This window comes from Amblyomma maculatum, chromosome 4, assembly GCF_055883805.1.
Source record: "Amblyomma maculatum isolate TAMU_Amacu chromosome 4, ASM5588380v1, whole genome shotgun sequence".
Lineage (NCBI taxonomy): Eukaryota > Metazoa > Arthropoda > Arachnida > Ixodida > Ixodidae > Amblyomma > Amblyomma maculatum.
Window position 1 is genome coordinate 179,612,497 of NC_139347.1, and position 18,191 is coordinate 179,630,687.

At 48.9% G+C, this 18,191-nt stretch overlaps 4 non-coding genes and 1 pseudogene across 4 annotated transcripts; all 5 read right to left on the reverse strand.

The window, feature by feature from the left end:
* Positions 1 to 6,312: 6,312 nt before the first annotated feature.
* TRNAL-CAA (transfer RNA leucine (anticodon CAA)) lies at positions 6,313 to 6,433 on the reverse strand. The gene is made up of 2 exons: positions 6,396 to 6,433; positions 6,313 to 6,358 (listed from the first exon to the last, which is right to left on the reverse strand). It is a non-coding gene; the product is annotated as a tRNA-Leu (tRNA).
* A 65-nt stretch (positions 6,434 to 6,498) lies between these two features.
* Positions 6,499 to 6,619, reverse strand: TRNAL-CAA (transfer RNA leucine (anticodon CAA)). The gene is made up of 2 exons: positions 6,582 to 6,619; positions 6,499 to 6,544 (listed from the first exon to the last, which is right to left on the reverse strand). It is a non-coding gene; the product is annotated as a tRNA-Leu (tRNA).
* A 3,761-nt stretch (positions 6,620 to 10,380) lies between these two features.
* Positions 10,381 to 11,603, reverse strand: LOC146193681 (uncharacterized; annotated as a pseudogene).
* A 586-nt stretch (positions 11,604 to 12,189) lies between these two features.
* On the reverse strand, positions 12,190 to 12,310 carry TRNAL-CAA (transfer RNA leucine (anticodon CAA)). Its single transcript has 2 exons — positions 12,273 to 12,310; positions 12,190 to 12,235 (listed from the first exon to the last, which is right to left on the reverse strand). It is a non-coding gene; the product is annotated as a tRNA-Leu (tRNA).
* Positions 12,311 to 17,710: 5,400 nt separating this feature from the next.
* Positions 17,711 to 17,832, reverse strand: TRNAL-CAA (transfer RNA leucine (anticodon CAA)). The gene is made up of 2 exons: positions 17,795 to 17,832; positions 17,711 to 17,756 (listed from the first exon to the last, which is right to left on the reverse strand). It is a non-coding gene; the product is annotated as a tRNA-Leu (tRNA).
* Positions 17,833 to 18,191: the final 359 nt, after the last annotated feature.

Below are 18,191 nucleotides of genomic sequence, written 5' to 3' on the forward strand. Positions count from 1 at the left end.
TTCGGATGCCCGCAGTTTTCGGCGGCGGCTCACCACAAACACCGCCTGGCAGCAGAGTCTCCTCGAAGCTTTTCTCGTGTGGACGTTTCGCGGCAATTAAGGCCGCTGTCTCCGGCCCAACTTCCATGGCGTCAGTACAAGGAGGCTCAGTACTGAGATGCTCCTCAGCATCAGAAAACTTGATTACGTCTTCTGACGCTTCCTTTGACGCGCTTTCGTAGTCCTGCTGGTCCTGCGATTGAACGTGCAAGGCGTGCCGAGTTTCATTCTTTTCATTTGAGACCGTCACCTTATGTTTAGTTAAAACCGTCATGGAAGGCGCGTCCTGTTTCGTTGACTGTCCTCTAATGTTGGCCGCCTCCTCCGCATCCATTTCATCCATTATCAACTCGGACGAGTCTTCGCTGGTCCCAGGTCCAGCAATCCTTGCGTAGGTACGTGCACACTGGCTCTCTTCATGCCTGAACCGTCGACAGGTTCCGCAGCGAGGAACCCGGCACTCTTTGCGGATGTGTCCCGTACTCCGACAGCGTAGGCACAAGGGAGGTCTGCCTCGCGCAACAACGAGCGCTAGCTTACCGCTAACGTTCAGCTGATGTGGCAGGTCGTCCAGCTTCACGCCAGCTTTCAACTTAAGCGTGACAAGTCTAGTAGTTGAGCCCTTTTCTACCATACCTTTCACACGCCAGCGCTCCCTCGTAACTTCCAAAACCTTTCCATACGGCGTAAAGGCAGCACGCACATCCTCGTCGGGCACGTTGTGTAAAAGCCAGTGAAGTTTCAGTCGCACGTCCTGGTTGGCCGGGTCAATTACCAAGCAGCGACCGTTTTTCACACACAACTCACCGACACTAACAAGCTTGGTCACAGCTTCATAATCCTTGAGAGTGACAGCCCAGATGTGGCTCATCCGATACGCCCCCATCGCAACAACATCGGGGATCAGCGAATGCTCTGCCAACGCGTCGCGGAAATCTGCCACCCGGTGCGGGCGGGACCTGAATCGGCGTGCAAAAAAGCAGTATTCAAAACAAACCGACCTGTTGGCAGTGCGGGCAAAACAACTTATAAGTACTATCCTCTTCAGCAGTCCTGTTACCGCGGCCTGACATGGCCGCTGAAGCCGCTCCTGAGGAGCCCTGCATCCTGCGACCGTTCACTGGCGTGGCTGGAAGCAGAATCCCACTCGGCCGTCCTGACACAGTTCTAGACTGATTTTAGTTGCTGCACTACACTGCATTCTCGAAGTACAGCAAAAATAAACGTGTCAGAAGTGGGATTGGAACCCACGCCCACATTCGTTGACCAGAAGCCTCGGTTAGTTAGCATAGCGAGTAAGGTACTAAACCTTGAGTCTGGCGCCTTAGACCACTCAGCCATCCTGACTTTTTTTTTCTTTACTTTGACACAAATACACCGCACTGGAACTCAAAACAACAGGAACAAAGGAATAATATATGTACACAAAGCTAGTTCGCGCTGCCTAACACCCACTGAGGGGCAAGCATTGTCATGTTAAAATTCCTTGAGCACCGTCAAAGGTTCCAGCTTTGACGGCCACTCAGGAGCACATGGTTGCAATTTAAGCACGTCGAGCCATCGCAGCACACTTTCACGGAAATACATGCGGGCTGGCCGCGCATCTGCATCGCAGTGATAACCAGCCATTCGTGCGCGCCATATACTGCGGAGGCACTTTAACATAACCTGGTCTAAAGGCATATCATCGTGGTTATCGAATGGCAAATATCTAATGCCATGGGAATCAAGTGGCAACTGTTTTTTTATTGTCCTTTGCAGAACATCCCACAAATATACTCCCTCCCAGCAATGCAAAAACACGTTATCTATTGTCTCTGGCTGTTTGCAGATGAGACATTGGGCCCCCCATGGTAGGAACATACCCTTTTCCTCCATAAATGATTTTACACACAAAGTACCGGTATGTAGCATAAAGAAAAACGTTTTTGCTCCCGTAGCAACTTGCATTTTCTTTACGCGTTTTAATACATCACTTCCTGTGCCTCCATAGTATAAAGCTCTGTACAAGGGCACCGGGAACACCACTTCACAAACATCCTTGTATAATGTTCTCCTGTTAACAATACTTAAATACTCTTTCGAAAAACGTGCGCTTAAGAATTTCACACTCACAACAATTTTCCTAAAGAATCCAAAAAGAGAACCCGGCATACATTGAGCATAAACTACGAAATCAGGCAACGCTCGACCTAGTCTTTGTTGACACACTGTGCGCAGGAATGGATCGCTGGCATCCCTAAAAAATATAAACCGGCTGACAATCTGTCGCACAAACAAATGACCCAGACCAAGGCCCCCATGCTTCACCTGCCGGAACAAATTTGTCCGACTGCACCTCTCCCAACTCGAGGCCCAACAAACACCGCAAAAACTCGATGCAATTTTTACACATTTACACGGGAGCAATGCAACACTTGCATTACATACCATAACTTACTAATTAAAAACAGGTTGCAAACTGCGGCTCTTGCAAATATTGATAATAAAGCGCTTTTCCATTTCTCCGCTTTTTCACGGGTTCCTTTGACCTGTTCTAGCCAGTATAGCTCGCTTTCCTTGTAAAATTCCAAGGGCACACACAAGTACTTTGCAGGCGTTGTAACCCACGACACATTAGCGAAAGTGTCGGGGGTCAGCTGCCATTCTCCGTGCCAAAATCCCAGGCACTTACCCCAGTTAACTTTACTCCCTGTGACTTTGCTAAAATGTTTTACCACATCCACTGTCATCTTTATACTCTCCTTATTTACACAAAAAACGCAACGTCGTCTGCGTAAGCCAGTAATTTTACTTCGACTCCTGCACCCATCAATGTCATTGCTTTGTAGGATGCTTAAACACAATGTTTCAATATAAACGCCGAACAAAAGAGGGCTGAGGGGGCAACCTTGGCGCACCGAACCTCTTACGTTGATGGGGGCCCCCAGTGACTTATTGACAATTAATCTCGTAGTGCAGTTACGGTACGCTAAGGCCACTCCCTCTCGAATAACAGAGCCGACATTAACATAGTCTAATATACTGAATAGAACGGTATGTGCCACACAATCAAAAGCTTTCTCCAAGTCCAACTGCAGTAACGCAACACATGCATGAGTTGCATCGCAGCATTCGAGCACACTTCTCGCTTTGTGAATGTTCTGATAGATGGATCGCCCTTTGATACCGCACGTTTGGTGAGGGCCCACTAGTTCGCATATAACCGTTTGTAGTCTGCCAGCAAGCACCTTCATATAAATCTTGTAATCAACGTTTGTCAGAGCAATGGGCCTGTAAGACGACAACTGCCTAAGCTTATCTGGTTGGTCAGTTTTCGGAATAAGTACTGTGTGCGACGATCCCAAAGACGCAGGCAGTGCCTTCAGTTCATACGCTTCATTAAATAAGGCACACAACAAAGGAGATAGCTGTTCCTTGAACGCTTTATAAAAAGCCGCCATCAGGCCCGGGTGATTTCCCTGGGTTTAAATTTTTTATTGCCTGCTGCACTTCTTTTTCGCTTATTGGTCGCTCCAGTCTTTCTTTTTGTTCGTCATCAATTTTTGGCATCGCGTCAAGAAAGGATTCATTAAAGCGGTCCAAATAAACCTCTCGGGACGAAAATAGCTCTTCATAATACTCCCGGAAAGCTTTCGCGATTCCTCCGTTATCGGTTTCTGTGCGTCCTGCCCAAATACCTCTGCCACGTGATTTCGCCTTGCATTTGCTTTTTCTATTCCCAACAATCTTTTTGTCGGCGTCTCATCCATGGCCAATTTTTCCGCTCTCGCACGCACCAGTGCTCCGCGATAACGGTCTTCGTCATTCAGTTGAACTCTTTGTTTTATTTTTCTAACGTCGTCCATGTATAACCCTGGCGTGTTACACTCCAGGGCTAACAATTTATCTACCATAGATCTTAAATGCATTTCATTTTGTTTTTCTTGAAACCGTATGCAGCTGGCCTTTTCTATAGCTTTGATTTTAATGTGTTGCTTACATAGTTCTGATTCTTGACCCAGTTCGTGGGTGTCCGCCTGACAAATCTTACCAATTTCTTCTTCTACTAGTCTGGTGAATTGCTCGTCATTCAGCAGTTTACTATTTAACTTCCAAAATCCCCAATTAAAACCGCTACCTCCCTTTCTTGTTGCCATTGTACACTGAACCATGCAGTGATCTGAGTACGTTACCGCCAAAACGTAATAATCCTGGCATTTTGGGGCCAGTTCTGCGGACACACAAATCCTGTCAAGGCGGGCGTGGCTAACCCTGAAAATGAGTATACTGAACGCGTCGCTCGCTCGTGAGACACTCTGCAACGTCTCCAGTGCAAACTCGTCAATCAAGCGCGAAAGTACCTCTGTGCTACGATCCCTAAATGTACGATGGCTCGTTTTGTCACCGGAGCTCAGTACACAATTGAAATCTCCCAGAAAGACAAGTTGCTTATCCGTGTTTAAATACCCTTCAACAAAATCAAATAAAGCATGCCCTCTCATCAACTACCGTAGGTGCATATTACAAACAGCACGCCACTCAGCCGAGCAAAAACTAAAATCGAGGACCACACCCCGACCCGACGGAAAAGAAGCAGCGACCGCACTACAAGACCCGGCAACTTCTTCACAAACAGGACGCATCCAGCAGAAGTACCGACTGCATGGCTGACAACTGCGTAAAACCGCGACGTGAAAAGTGGCACCATGCTCTCGGTCTCTTGTTCACCCTCGACTTTTGTCTCTTGAACTCCAAGTATATCGATGTCATTTTCATTTAAAAGGCGCAGGACTTGGCTCTGCTTCCTTTTCGCTGCTAGACCTCTCACGTTAAGGGTCGCAATCTTTAGTGACAGTTCATGAGCCATTTTCTTAGAGTGAAAAGAGGCCAAGAGCATGGTGCTTACCCTTCACGTCTAGCATGGCGCTTGACGCTTTCGTTGACGCCAGAGCCATGAGGTTGGACTGGCAGACCTTGTGACAGGGGCGGCTTTTCGGCAGCTCTCCTGTCCGCCGAGACATTCGGTCTTGGTTTGAAGGTCGCCCTGCTCCCTATTGGCGTTTTTATCGGCGGCTCGTCGTTGCTAGCTGCATCTGCTTGCTTGTCTCACTTGTGCTCTCGTCGTGGGCACGCTTCGCAGGGCCTTGGACGTTGGTCGCTCGGCTGCTGCTCTTTTCAAGGGTTTCCTGTTGGCTCGCAGACTCCGGAAGTTCAGTTTTTGAGCTCTCGGCATCGGTCACCCTTTCTTCCTCTGACGGTCCGTTGTTCGGTAGCGTGACTTCCTTGTCTGGCCTACTGAGTATCTCGTCACCACCCCCCGGGGGCACTAACATGCCTGTCGTTGCTGCTAGCTTTTCAGCTTCTCCGACCCTTTTTGCGGCCTCTTCTGTCTCTGCCACATCCATTTGGTGCTCAGTCATGTCCGCCCTCGCTGTTGGTGCAGTGGCCACTGCATACGTTCGCACGCAATCTTCCTCGGCGTGGCCAAAACGCTTACATGTCGAGCAACGCGGAATCTTACATTCCCGGCGCACATGACCGGTCCCGCGGCAGCGCAGGCACTGCATTGGCCGCCCAGGCACCACAACAAGGGCCAACTCCCCTGCTACTCTTATCTGGTGAGGCAGGTCATCTATCTTAATCCCGGGCTTCAACTTCAGGAGCACGGTTCGCGTTGTGGAGCCCTTTTCGTGCACGCCCTGGACTCGCCACCGCTCACGGGTCACTTCGGTCACCTCACCGAAAGCCGCAAAAGCAGTTCGGATATCCTCATCCGCCACGCCATGCAACATCCAGTGGAGCCGTAGCTTCTCCTGTTGATCCTCCCGGTCAATGATGATGCACCGTCGACCTTTCACTTGAAGCTCCTTGAAGGCTACCAGCCGCTTGGTTGCTTCAGTGCTGCTCAGAGTCACCGCCCAGACATGGGTTATTTGGTAAGCCCCCAAGGCCACCACGTCTGGGAGCGTACCAGTGTTGGCCAGGGCGTCCCGGAAATCTTCAACGCTGAAGGGTCGCACTCATACGTCGCCGTGCAAAAAAACTGTGTTGAAAACAACATGTCCGGTGGGCAGATGCGGCAAAATGAGCTGATATTCCTTATCATCATTTGCGGTAAGCCTGTTACCGCGGCCAGCCTGGGCCGCAATCGCCGCTCCGCCGGAGCTCATGATTCTGCGTCCGTACACGCCAGTGGCCGGAAGTAGAATCACTCGGCCATCCTGACACTGTTCTAGCCTGATTTTAGTTGCTGCACTGCCCTGCATTCTCGAAGTACGGCAAAAATAAACGTGTCAGAAGTGGGATTCGAACCCACGCCCACATCCGTGGACCAGAAGCCTCGGTTAGTTCGCATAGCGAGTAAGGTACTAAACCTTGAGTCTGGCGCCTTATACCACTCGGCCATCCTGACACTGTTCTAGCCAGAATTTAGTTGCTGCACTACACTGCGTTCTCCAAGTACGGCAAAAATAACCGTGTCAGAAGTGGGATTCGAACCCATGCCCACATCCGTGGACCAGAAGCCTCGGTTAGTTCGCATACCAAGTAAGGTACTAAACCTTGAGTCTGGCGCCTTAGACCACTCGGCCATCCTGACACAGTTCTAGCCAGACTTTAGTTGCTGCACTACACTGCGTTCTCGAAGTACGGCAAAAACAAACGTGCCAGAAGTGGGATTCGAACCCACGCCCACATCCGTGGAACAGAAGCCTCGGTTAGTTCGCATAGCGAGTAAGGTACTAAACCTTGAGTCTGGCGCCTTAGGCCACTCGGCCATCCTTTTTTTTCTTTATTGCCGGGCTCCGACAACCAACTCAGTACATCACGATACACTATATACAAACTCAAGCAAGACGTGGAACAAAAAGGAAACGCTGTCAATTTTGTACTGACATTGTCACTTAAAATTCCTTTAGCCCTGCCAAGGCTTCCACCCTTGGCAGCCACTGCGGCACACACTCAAGTGTCTTCTGCACTTCAACGAAGCGGGAAATGCTCTCCCGAAAATACAAGCGTGCAGGCCTCGCATCAGGATCACAATAGAAGCCGGCCATGCGGGAGCGCCATACAGAGTGGAGGCCAGCCAACATTACGAGATCGAAAGGAAAACCATCTTCGTTATCTATCGCTAAATATCTGATCCCGTGTGGATCTAGAGGGAAATCCTTTTTCACTGTTCTCTGCAGAACATCCCAGAAATACACTCCTTCCCAGCAGTGTAGAAAAACATGATCTATAGTTTCGGGTATCTTGCAGATTAGACAGTTAGTTCCCCATGGCAAGAAAAAACCTCGTTGTTCAAGGAATGTTTTGACTGGAAGTGTTTCAGTATGAAGTTTAAAAAAAAAAGGACTTCATGCCTGGTGTCACCTGCATTTTCTTCACCCGTTTTAACACATCCTGGCCCGGCACTCCACTGTGCATGGCTCTGTACACCGGTACAGGAAGTATTGTGTCGCACACATCTTTGTACAGTGTTTTCTTTTTCACCGCAGACAAATAATCGCTAGAAAATCGTACTGTCAAGGAACATACGCTCATCATCACCTCCTTGAAAAAGCCCTTAATTGGCCCTGGCATTTTATTCGTGCCGATCATAAAGTTTGGCAACGCCCGTCTTAATCTCATTTGGCACACCGTTCGTAAGAAAGAGTCTATTGTGTCCCGCAAAAACAGAAACCTGTTAATAAGCTGCCGCACAAAGAGGTGCGCCAGAGCAAGACCGCCTTCTCCACCTTTCTGAACAAATTTGTTCGGCTGCACCTTTCCCACTGCGATGCCCAAATAAAGGTGGCAAACACTCTGTGCAGCTTTTGCAAATTTAGCCGCGAGCAATGCAAAACCTGCATTAGATACCATAATTTGCTTATAAAAAAAAGATTACACACAGTTGCCTTGGCAAAAAACGAGAGAGGAACCCCCTTCCATCTGTCTGCTTTCTCACGTATTTCATGCGCCTGGCTTCTCCAGAGGTCATCATTGCTTTCGTAGTATTGCAGAGGGACACCCAGGTACTTCACTGGGGTCTTCACCCACGTTACGCCTGCAAACGTGTCTGGGGTTGACGCCCATTCACCATGCCAAAATCCCAGGCATTTTTTCCAATTCATCAAACTCCCTGTGATGTCCCGAAAACATTTTACCTCTTCGACCACTGCTATAATACTTTCTTTATCAATACCACACACTGCGACGTCATCGGCATATGCTAAGAGCTTCACTTCAGCAGCTTGGAGTCGAAAACCGTGAACAGAATCATTCTTAATAATAATCAAGCATAGTGATTCAATGTACAGACAAAATAAAAGTGGGCTGAGGGGCAGCCTTGGCGTACCGCACGCTGCACGGCAATGGGGGCCCCCAGTGACTTCTTTACAATAAGCCGCGTTAAGCAATTCCTGTACGCCATGGCCACACCCTCTCTGATAACCGAACCGACATTAATATGGTCAAGAATGGTGAACAGGATAACATGTGATACACAGTCAAAGGCCTTCTCTAGGTCAAGTTGCAAAACCGCGACGCCAGATTGCATGACATCACAGCACTCAAGCACGCACCGCATCTTGTGTATGTTGCTTACTATAGACCTTCACTTGATTCCACATGTCTGGTGGCACCCTACTATGTCCTTAATCACTGTCTGGAGCCTAGTTGCTAACACTTTCATTAATATTTTTAGTCAACATTGGTTAAAGAGATGGGCCGGTAACTCGTTACAAGGCAAAGTCTTTCTGTATCTTCAGTTTTTGGTATGAGAACAGTATGTGACGTACTATATGACGGTGGTAATTCTTTCAGTTGGTATGCCTCATTGAATACAGCTGCAAGCACTGCAGACAACTTATCTTTGAAAAACTTGTAGAACACGGCACTCAAGTCATCGGGCCCAGGCGACATTCTGTCGTTCAAGTTTTCAATTGCTCGGCACAATTCTCTTTCAGTTATTGGCTGCTCCAAAACTTCTTTTACCTCGTCGGCCAGTCGCGGCATCTGACACAGATACATCTTTTTGAAACCGTCTGAGTCAGCTTCATGAAACGCGAATAAAGCCTGACAATGCTCAAAGAACACTCGCCCATTGCCGTCGTTATCTGACGCCACAACGCCGTCCCGCTCTATCTCGCATACGTGGTTTCGTTGGCCGTTCGTTTTTTCCAAACCTAAAGCCCGCTTCGTGGGTACTTCGCCCGCTTTTAGTGCATTTGTTCTAGCTCGCACCAGCGCGCCTCGATAACGCTCTTCTTCGATCAGCTGTAATTGCTGTTTTATAGTCCTCACGTCATCTTTGAAAACACCTGGCCTTTTGCATTCCTCTGTTATTAACATCTTTAGTGTTTTCTCCAGTTCGTTTTCTTTAATTTTCTCGTGAAATCGAATCGAACTGGCCCTATCAATCGCTGTGATTTTGATTTGGTCTTTGCATAGTTCCCACTGTTGTCCCACCCTGCAGCAATCGTTCATATTTATTCTGTTCGTTTCTTCTGTCACTTTTGCTACAAAATATTCGTCGTCGAGAAGCTTAACGTTCATTTTCCACATATCCCAAGCAAACTTCCTATTTTGTTTCTTTGTTCCTATTACGCACTTAACCAGACAGTGGTCGGTAAAACACAGCGGTAGCACGGTGTAAGTGCGGCATTTTGGGATCAGGTCGAGTGCTACATAAACCCGGTCTAGGCTTGCGTGGCTTGTCCCCAGGAAGTGAGTGTACTTCACTGCCTGTTCACTCTCTAGGACTTCGGCCACGTCGACTAATTCGGCCGCGGTAACAATATCGACTAATAAATCTGTGCTCTTATCTCGCAAAGCCGTGCCGCTGGTTTTGTCTGTAGAATTCAGCACACAGTTATAGTCCCCCAAAATAATGAGGGATTTTTCAAGGTCCACATATTGCTGAATCATAGCGAAAAAATTATATCTCTCATCCACTGCATTTGGTGCGTATATGCAAATAACCCGATATTCCCTTTGGCAATAACTAAAATCACAAATAACGAATCTTCCAGAGGACCCTGATGTGATGCTCTGCACAGTAAGACCCGGTAACTTTTTGACAAAGAGTACGCATCCTGCCGACAACCCAACAGCGTGGCTAACCACAGCGTAGTACCTTGAGGTAAAACGCAGCACCATGCTCCCAGTCTCCTCTTCTCCCTCGACTTTTGTCTCCTGAACAGCTAGTACGTCAATGCCATAATCTGTTATCAGCCGATACAATTGACTTTGTTTTCGTTTGCTCGCTAGTCCTCTGAAATTCAACGTGGCTACACTTAGAGACGGTTCAGGTGCCATTGTTGCTCTAATTATGAGGTAGGCCCAGGAGCATGGTGCTTACCTTTAACGTCTATCAAGCCGCTAGACGCCTCCGGAGCCGCCCGGCTGGCCGGTCTCGCTTTTCGGCGGGGGTGGTTTATCGACAGGTTTTCTTTCCGCTGCGAAGTTAGGTCGCGGCTTGAAGGACGACCGCCGTCCCTCAACCGCTTTCACAGGCGGCTCGTCAACATTGCTTGCATTCGGCATGTCGTCGAGATCGCCGGCTGCGTCGTGGGGCCGTTTAGTTGCAGTTCCGGAACCCACTGAACTTACATTGTCATTGCCCGGGAGCTCCTGACCCTTCACTGCTGCTGGCTGCTGCGCTTGACTGGATACATCTTCGTTGATGTCGGACTCTGCAGATGATGGGTTTTCCACCATTTCACTTGCCCTGTCCGTGCTTTTATCCTGGACTCCTTCGCTAAGGAGAGGCATTTCTGCTCCCGAAGAAGTCGCTATCTCACCAGTCCCCTCCGCAGCGTCCTCCGCCTCAGCCTCGTCCATGAGGTGCTCGGTGTCATCACTCGTCGCCGTTTTCGTTGCCGCGGCGTAGGTACGGACGCACTGCGAGTCCTCATGCCCAAATCGCCTGCAGATCGAGCAACGCGGCACCTTGCACTCTCTTCTCACCTGGCCCGAGCCATGGCATCGCAGGCACTGCATCGGGCGACCAGGTGCGACAACTAGTGCCAGTTCACCAGCGACCCGTAATTGGTGCGGCAGGTCTTCTATTTTCATGCCTTTCTTCAGCTTCAAAAGCACTGACCTTGTTGTGGAGCCCTTGTCGCTCACACCCTGCACTCGCCAGCGCTCTCGTCTGACATCTATTACAGTCCCAAATGCCGCAAGTGCGGACCGGACGTCCTCGTCCGCCACTCCATGCAAAGCCAGTGAAGCTTCAGCTTCACCTGCTGTTCCTGCGGGTTGATGATGACACAGCGTCGCCTCTTCACCTTTAGCTCCTTCACGCCAAGCAGCCGTTTTGTAGCCTCGGCCCCATTAAGGATGACAGCCCAAACGTGGTTAACCTGGTAGGCTCCCAGGGCCACCACATCCGACAGTAAGCCTGTAGGCAAGAGCCCATCTCGCAAATCTTCAACCCTGTAGGGCCTTGCTCGCACGTCGCCGTGCAAAAACACGGTGTTCTGAACGATGCGTCCGGTTGGCAGCTGAGGCAGAATAAGCTGATAATCGCTGTCTTCGCTATCTGACATCCTGTTTCCGCGGCCGCTAAAAGCCTCAATCGCCGCTCCGTCGGAGCACATGATTCCGCGTCCGTACACGGCGGTGGCCGGAAGTAGAATGACCACTCGGCCATCCTGACACAGTTCTTGCCTGATTTTAGTTGCTGCACTACACTGCGTTCTCGAGGTACGGCAAAATTAAACGTGCCAGAAGTGGGATTCGAACCCACGCCCACATTCGTGGACCTGAAGCCTCGGTTAGTTCGCATAGCGAGTAAGGTACTACTAAGCCTTGAGTCTGGCGCCTTAGACCACTCGGCCATCCTTTTTTTTTTCTTTCTTGCCGGCTGTCATACACATAACCAAGGTTGACACACAAATTGAACTGAACACTCCAGCTCGTGATGTTCACATAAATATGACACAGGTAAAAAAGCCGTTGACCTTATTGGGGTTGACGTTGTCGAGTTAAAATTCTTTCAACTCTACCAATGGTTCAACTTTCACGACCCATGCTGGGACTGCACTCATCGCTTTGTGCATTTCAACCAAGGTGTACATACACTCGCGAAAGTAGAGCCTTACCACTCGGCCCTCCTGACACAGTTCTAGCCAGATTTTAGTTGCTGCACTACACTGCGTTCTCGAAGTACGGCAAAAATAAACGTGTCAGAAGTGGGATTCGAACCCACGCCCACATCCGTGGACCAGAAGCCTCGGTTAGTTCGCATAGCGAGTAAGGTACTAAACCTTGAGTCTGGCGCCTTAGACCACTCGGCCAACCTGACACAGTTCTAGCCAGATTTTAGTTGCTGCCCTGCACTGTCAGAACGTGTCAGAAGTGGGATTCGAACCCACGATCACATCCGTGGACCAGAAGCCTCGGTTAGTTCGCATAGCGAGTAAGGTACTAAACCTTGAGTCTGGCGCCTTAGACCACTCGGCCAACCTGACACAGTTCTAGCCAGATTTTAGTTGCTGCACTACACTGTCAGAACGTGTCAGAAGTGGGATTCGAACCCACGATCACATCCGTGGACCAGAAGCCTCGGTTAGTTCGCATAGCGAGTAAGGTACTAAACCTTGAGCCTGGCGCCTTAGACCACTCGGCCATCCTGACTTTTTTTTTCTTTATTGCCGTGAAATACAAAACAAAAATACACATGATAAAACACGTCAACTACACTTGAGCTAACGCGTACGCGGCTAAAATCTTTTCAGGTTCACCAACTCATCAAATAGACATTGCCATTGTGGTGGATCCTGCTGAATCCTGAAAGTTTCGCATATATAAACCGCACTTTCAATTAAGTTTTCACGCGCAGATCGTGTATTTATATCTGCGTGACGCACCTGCATTCGTGTTTTCCACAAACTACGGAGGCCAAGAAGCATAATTAAATCATAAGGTGCATCATCGTTCTGCACTGGTAGGAATCTGATACCGTACGGAGTTAGGGGAAGTTCCTTTTTAATTGTCCTTTGGAGGACGTCCCATAGAAAAACAGCATCCCAACACTGTAAGAAGACGTGTTCAATTGTCTCCGGTTTTTTGCACAACAGGCAATTTGTTGTCCATGGGACGAAGATACCTTTTTCATTCAGCCAGGTTTTAACCGGGGGCGTATTAGAGTGAAGTTTGGAAAGGAACGTTTTAGCAGATGGCCTCACGGGCATCTTCTTGACTCTTTTCAAAACGTCCTGCCCTGGACCTCCACAGTGTAATGCCCGTTAAAAAGGCACCGGCAGTATCACGTCAATGAGATCTTTATACAGTTTTTTTCTGGGAACATTGAAAATGTAATCAAAAGAAAACCGCACTTCCAGCAACTTGCACGAAAAAACAACCTCGCGCAGGTAGCCAGTCACAGTACCAGGCATGCTTTCACATGACACAATCCATTCAGGGAGCAGCCTCTGCAATCGCACTTGCATCACAGTTCTTAGAAAGGTATCTTTTTGATCACGCAGGAATATAAATCGCGAAACCACTTGACGCAAGAACAAATGGGCAAGGCCAAGTCCGCCCCTTTTAACAGAAATAAACAAATTCGTCCGGGCGGTTTTTTCCCATGTGGATGCCCAAATAAAAACAGCAAAAACGCAGTGCATTTTCTGAATTGAGGTTCGTGAGACACACAACACATTCATGAGGTACCACAGCCTCGAAATAAGAAAAACATTGCAAAAAGAAGCGCGCGAAAACATTGAGAGTTACCTTCCTTGCCACGCATCCGCTTTTTCTTTCGTTCTGGATGTTTCTTCCATCCAGTGCACGTTGGGATCTCGATAACAATCTAAAGGCACGCCTAGATATCGCGTTGGGAGAGCAGACCATCGCAGCTTACAGAAGAAATCAGGTGTCACGTCCCAATCATCGTGCCAAAACCCAGAGCTTTTCTCCCAATTGATCTTACATCCGGTTTGATCACAAAATGTTTGGACGACACCCGCAACTTCACAGATGCTCTTTCTAGTTGCACAAAACACTGCTATGTCATCAGCATATGCTAGCATTTTCACGTGTGCTGATTGCAGCTTGAACCCTAAAATGCGATCGCTATCAATGATGGCCAAGCAAAGTGGCTCTAAATACAGTGCAAAAAGCAGGGGTGAGAGCGGGCAGCCCTGCCTTACCGATGAACGTACTGCGATGCTGTCAGTCAGTTCACCATTCACTATAATACGGGTCGTGCAGTTCGCTTAAGCCATTTTAACTCCCTCCACTATGACTTTTCCAAGGTTAGAATGCTCCAAAATGGAAAAAAGAATTTCGTGAGAAACACGGTCAAAGGCTTTCGCCAAATCCAACTGCATCATGGCTATCTGACCACCGAGTGCATCAACACATTCTAGTACGGTTCTTGCGACATGTATATTCGTGACAATGGATCGACCCTTGATGCCGCACGTTTGATGAGACCTAACCAGTTTTTTTATTACGCTTTGCAGTCTTTTTGCTAAAACCTTCATATACACCTTGTAGTCAACATTGGTGAGGCTAATCGGTCGATATGACCCCACCAACAGTCGTTTCTCCGGATCATCTGTCTTGGGTATTAGCACAATGTGCGATGTAGCGAAACCCAATGGACCAGTATTACGTTCATAAGCTTCAGTGATTACATCGAGCATAAACTGAGCCGCATACTGCTGAAAAGTTTTAAAGAAGGCAGCGCTTAGACCATCCGGCCCAGGTGCTTTCCCAGGTGTCAGGTCATCTATTGCAGATTCTATCTCCTGCAACGTTATCGGTGTTTCTAGGCGCGCTTTACTTTCGTCATCCAGTGCAGGCATCAGTCTTACAAAATCTGTTTGAAAGCCGCCTACAGTCTCAAGCTTAGCGCTAAGCAGTTCTTCGAAGTGCTCTGCTACCGCACGCTGAATATCTTTAGCATCTTCAGTGATATGGCCGGCATACCTTATACTCCTTATTTCTTTCTGGCAGGCGCATCTTTTTTCGTCTGCTAGGGCTCGCTTTGTCGGCACTTCTCCTGCCCAAAGTTTTTCAGCCCTTGCACGTATGACAGCCGCTGTGTACCTTTCGCTGTCGATTGTTTCCAACTCACTTTTTATCTCTCGTATTTTACCGGCGAAATGCCCTGGCACAGTACTTTCCATGCTAAAAAAACTGAAGTTGTTCATTCAGTTCCTTTTCTTTTTCTTTCTCTTTATGCCGCACCTTACTGCTCTTTTCTATGGATTTCAATTTGACACACTCTTTGAAGCTGTCCCATTCCGCTGCAAAACTTACTGGTCGCAAAGCCAGACGATCTTCAAACTCGGTCTTAACTTCAGTAAGGAACTCTTCATCGGCGAGAAGTTTGGCATTCAGTTTCCATAGGTACCAGTTAAAGCGCGATTTCTTTCCTGCCCTACCGAACACTGCACTCACGAGACAATGATCGCTGAAAGGCACAGGTTTGACCTCATATGTAGTACATAGGGACACAAGATCAACCGAGGCATACACCCTGTCCAATATAGCATGGCTATCTCGCTGAAAGTGCGTGAACTCTGGTTGGTTTCCAGTGGAGAACACACTACCAACATCCTCAAGGCCGTATTCATGCACAAGTGCATTCATGAGCTCAGAGCTTCTGTCTCTTCGAGGTTTACACTTCGCCGCTCGGTCCACAGCTGCGCACACACAGTTGTAATCGCCAAGTACAAGCAAGATTTTGTCGACCTTCAACCACAATTCAGTAGACTCAAAAAACGATTCACGGTCGCATTCTGAATTGGGAGCATACACACACACAACACGCCAGCATAAATTACAGTAGGTAAAAACAGTAACCAAAAGCCGACCACTTGGAGAGGCAAAAACGAACTCTACACTTACTCCCAGCGTGTTACGTATAAATAAAAGGCATCCACCCGATACACCAACAGAATGGCATACACACACATAAAAGTTTGTTTGAAAAGAAGCCACCATACGGTCAGTGCTTTCTTGGCTCTCAATCTTTGACTCTTGCACAGCTGCTATATCTATATCATTATCCATAAGGAGGCGACTGAGCTGGCATTGTCGCCTTTTCGCTCCCAGCCCTCTGACATTCAAAGAAGCTACGTGTAACGCCGAATTAAGCTTGAGAGTCATGTGTTAGAAAGGGACGCCCGTACCCGCATGGTGCCTACCTTCATGTTTGCGTGACCTCCGCTTCTGAAGAACAGCGGCATATGTGTGCTTGTATTGTCCTCCCAGCAGAACGTCGGGCTGCATTCAAACGAAGTCCAAGACCGTCATTCATTTTTTTTTCCACACACGCCCCGCTTGGTTGCAGAATGTTCCTGACGCTGGTCGGTAGGCAGCCGACCCAGAAATCGTTCAGGACACCACAAAACCTACGGAGGCGGTTTCCCCGCCAGCCGCGTGTCGGCCGAGAAGTTCGGCTTCGGTCTCAAAGTTGCTCTTCGGATGCCCGCAATTTTCGGCGGCGGCTCACCACAAACACCGCCTGGCAGCTGAGTCTCCTCGAAGCTTTCCTCGTGTGGACGTTTCGCGGCAATTAAGGCCGCTGTCTCCGGCCCAACTTCCATGGCATCAGTACAAGGAGGCTCAGTACTGAGATGCTCCTCAGCATCAGAAAACTTGATTACGTCTTCTGACGCTTCCTTTGACGCGCTTTCGTAGTCCTGCTGGTCCTGCGATTGAACGTGCAAGGCGTGCCGAGTTTCATTCCTTTCACTTGAGACAGTCACCTTATGCTTAGTTAAAACCGTCATGGATGGCGCGTCCTGTTTCGTTTACTGTCCTCTAATGTCGGCCGCCTCCTCCGCATCCACCTCATCCATTATCAACTCGGACGAGTCTTCGCTGGTCCCAGGTCCAGCAAAGCTTGCGTAGGTACGTGCACACTGGCTCTCTTCATGCCTGAACCGTCGACAGGTTCCGCAGCGAGGAACCCGGCACTCCTTGCGGATGTGTCGCGTACTCCGACAGCGTAGGCACAAGGGACGTCTGCCTGGCACAACAACGAGCGCTAGCTCACCGCTAACGTTCAGCTGATGTGGCAGGTCGTCCAGCTTCACGCCAGCTTTCAACTTAAGCGTGACAAGTCTAGTAGTTGAGCCCTTTTCTACCATACCTTTCACACGCCAGCGCTCCGTTGTAACTTCCAACACCTTTCCATACGGCGTAAAGGCAGCACGCACATCCTCGTCTGGCACGTTGTGTAAAAGCCAGTGAAGTTTCAGTCGCACGTCCTGGTTGGCCGGGTCAATTACCAAGCAGCGACCGTTTTTCACACACAACTCACCGACACTAACAAGCTTGGCCACCGCTTCAGGAGCCTTGAGAGTGACAGCCCAGACATGGCTCATCCGATACGCCCCCATCGCAACAACATCGGAGATCAGCGAATGCTGTGCCAACGCGTCGAGGAAATCTTCCACCCGGTACGGGCGGGCCCTGATATCGGAGTGCAAAAGAACAGTATTCAAAACAAACCGACCTGTTGGTAGTGCAGGCAAAACAACTTGATAAGTATTATCCTGTTCAGCAGTCCTGTTACTGCGGCCTGACATGGCCGCTAAAGCCGCTCCTGAGGAGCCCTGCATCCTGCGTCTGTTCACTGGCGTGGCCGGAAGCAGAATCCACTCGGCCATCCTGACACTGCCACCAGAGAGATTTCAAGTGAAGCACCATACTGCAAGCTCGAAATATACGAAGGAAAAAAACGTGTCAGCAGTGGGATTCGAACCCACGCCCACATTCGTGGACCAGAAGTCTCGTTTAGCCCACATACTATAGGCAAGGATTTAACCTTGAGTCTGGCGCCTTAGACCACTCGGCCATCCTGACTTTTTTTTCCTTTATTACCGACTTGGCAACCACAAAGAACGATGAAAAGTCGCATGGAATTAAAAACACAAGTCACTTTCTGACAGGTTTCTTGTGATAAAATGGATTAGGTGACATGAGCTTGTCCAAGACTGGCAGCCATTCCGGGGGTTCAGATTGCCCTCCGAAAACATCACGCGTGTACTTTACACTTTCAACAAAATACTGATGGGCTGGGTGTATGACAACATGCTCATGGCGAACATCCATCCGCGTTCTCCATATGCTGTGCATAGACAAGACCATTAATAAATCACTGGGCACTTCTCCTGGCTGGGCGCATGGAAGGTAGCGTATGCCAAACGGCGTTATTGGTAAGT